The 2,809-nt window shown below is 54.8% G+C and overlaps 1 protein-coding gene across 1 annotated transcript in view; it reads right to left on the bottom strand.

Moving 5' to 3' along the window:
- HOMER2 (homer scaffolding protein 2) overlaps window positions 1–2,809 on the bottom strand; it is an 85,572-nt gene that overhangs the window by 16,737 nt on the left and 66,026 nt on the right. The gene's annotated exons all lie outside the window — the stretch shown is intronic.

Here is a 2,809-nt window from a genome sequence, read left to right as displayed (position 1 = left end):
TGACGCAGATGTGATGGACAGCGCTGCAGAGGTCATCTTATCACCAGGAGGGAAAGGCCAATGACCGACAAAACACACACACACAGAGCCCTCAGACCCAACATGGCGGAGCGGGTGCCAGTGTTGGCAGCCGCGGGCCTCCGATTCCTCTTCCGAATGAGAACAGTTCTGTCAGCTTAAGCACCACCATTAGGTTCTGATCCGTGCAGCCAAAGCACTCTAACTGAAACACAGAAGGATTCATACCCCCCAGGAAAAGAAATGGCCCTTAAAAGAAATGGCCCTTACCATTCAGGAGACAGGATGATATGAGACAGGGCAACGTTCGCACGATGACACCGAGTTAACCAAGTGACCGTGCGGACACCACTTTGAATGACAGATGGAAGAACTGAAATGGGTCAAAACTCAACGCCAGTGTGTGTCGGGGTCTTGATGGGTCAACCATGGGGCCCCAGCACCCCAACCCTGCACACACCCCCCCACCCCCGCCCGTCACAGCTGTGTGTTCCCTTCTCTCTGCCAGGAATGAGATGGAACAGAACCTAGAAGGTGACATCTCAAGGTCAGGTGCCAGAAAGAACCTAAACTTTTTTTTTTTTAATCCTCACCTGAGGATGTTTTTCCATTGGTGGTTAGAGAGAGTGGAAGAGAGAGGGAAAGACAGAGAGAAACATCCATGTGAGTGAGAGAAACACATCGATTGGTTGCCTCCTGCACGAGCCTGGAGCAAGGGCCCCGGCCGGGGAGGAGCCTACAACCCAGGTACGTGCCCTTGACCGGAGTGCAATCGAGGACCCTTCGGCCCGCAGGCCAGGGCTCTACCCACTGAGCCACACTGGCTAGGGCTAGAACCTAAACTTGCTCGTTCTTACACTTGGTTCTCCTCCCAGAAGCACTGGCCTTTGTCAGAACGGGCACGTGCCCCTCCAGCGTTCCTCAGCCGGCTGAGCCAGCACGTCCCCTCCGGTGGGTGGGCAGGCAAGGCCCAGGCTGCCTGTGGGAATCCGTGGCCTCAACTATTTTTGGAAAGCCTCTCTAAAGAGCAGAGAGTGTTCCCATGATGCTCGCTGGTTACGGGGCGCAGCGGTCCTTAGATGGAAGCAGTAAAGATCAAGGTACCTATTTTCTTTCTGGGGGGTGGAGAGAGGCAGGGTTCTTCAATGAGAACCTCCATGCGGTGTCCCTTCATCCGGCCTCGTTACGGTGTTTGATTCCCAAGCCCCCTTCCCTTCCCGGGCTGTGGGTGGCGGCTCCGTGGGGTCAGGCATATCAGGCCACGGCTGTCCCCTCAGCAACGTGCCTTGGGAGCCCTTGAGCCCAAGCTCCCCTTGGCCAGCTAATTGCCACTTGTGGGCCTGCCAGCCGCACTTCCTGGGGATTGACCAGCGAGTGGTTCATTGTTCCCTTCACAGAGAAGGGGGGGGGGCGCTGATTGGAAACATTCTGAACAGAGGAGACCTCTGGTAAGTCTTTGCGGCAAAGGCAGGCACAGTCACGGAGCCGGGACTCCAGGGATGGCTCAGAAGAGGACTCCTCCATAAGGACAGGGCGTTGTCGCCTGTCGGGGAGACGTCCCACGTGGCCACGGGTGGAGGCAGCACAGCCAGGGTCCCTCCAGTGCGCAGGGACTTTTAACAACCTGTTCTGTTTCTGTTTTGAGTTCTTCCTTCTTTTGAGTCTTTCCATTGAAACTTTCCCCCTTTATCTTTCCTACTTTGGTTCCTCCAAAGTTTGAAGAAATGGTTCCAAGCAGCTGGGGGCAGTGGTGGTGGGGGGAGGGGGTGGTTCTCAGACCATCCTGGGTGTCTGTGAGCTCGGGCCCTGGGTGGGACCGGGGCGTGTGTGAACTTGGGGCAGCCCAGCCACTGCCCTGTCTCTGACGGAAGCCTCCACGTCTTGCTCTTCCCCAGAGACCTGAGGCTTCCGCCCAATGAGTTGGGGTGTGAGGCAGGTGTGGGAGGGGGCCAGCTGGCAGGGGAGGGGTTGTTCCGCCCCCTCCCCCCCACAGACACTAATTCGGGGTGAAAAGGCGGGAAATCCTCACAGCCCACGTCAGCCAGAAGTTCCGGTGTCATTCTTGCAAGAAACCAGCATCATTGACACCAGGGGATACGGTGCAGCAGTAAGACAGAAGGATCCCTTGCCCTTCGAGACGGCATGGAGGGACCTGGAGGGTATCACGCTAAGTGAAATAAGTCAGTCAGAGAAAGACAAGTATCCCGTGATCTCACTCACGTGTGGAATCTAATAACAAAGCAAACTGATGAACGGAGTGGATCCAGAGATAGGAAGCATGGAACAGAGGGCGGAATGTTGGAGGGAAGGTGGGGGAGAATGGGTGGGTGGGAGGTAATCAACCAAAGAATCATAGGACATAACCCAAGGACATAGACCACAGACAATATGGGGCTGAGAGCCTGGAGGGAGGGAGTAGGGGTGGGCTGGAGGGGGTTAATGGGGAAAAGGGGGACATAGGCAATACTTTCAACAGTAAAGATCAAAATAAAAAAGAAATCAGCATCATGCCTGCTTCCACTTTATGCAAATTCTCCCTGAGCCTCTTCATTTCAGAAAACAGAATCACTCTCCTCCCCGAGGCCTGGACTTTCAACTCTCCTTGGGTTTCGTCAGCTACCCTGACATTCTTTCAAGAGGTTCCTAAGACAGAAGGATCCCTTGCCCTTCGAGACGGCATGGAGGGACCTGGAGGGTATCACGCTAAGTGAAATAAGTCAGTCAGAGAAAGACAAGTATCACGTGATCTCACTCACGTGTGGAATCTAATAACAAAGCAAACTGATGAAGG

The sequence above is a fragment of the Myotis davidii genome, unplaced genomic scaffold, assembly GCF_000327345.1.
Source record: "Myotis davidii unplaced genomic scaffold, ASM32734v1 scaffold898, whole genome shotgun sequence".
Classification (NCBI taxonomy): Eukaryota; Metazoa; Chordata; class Mammalia; order Chiroptera; family Vespertilionidae; genus Myotis; species Myotis davidii.
The sequence above is the reverse complement of the archived record's forward strand: the minus strand, read 5'-3'. Positions and strand labels throughout refer to the sequence as shown.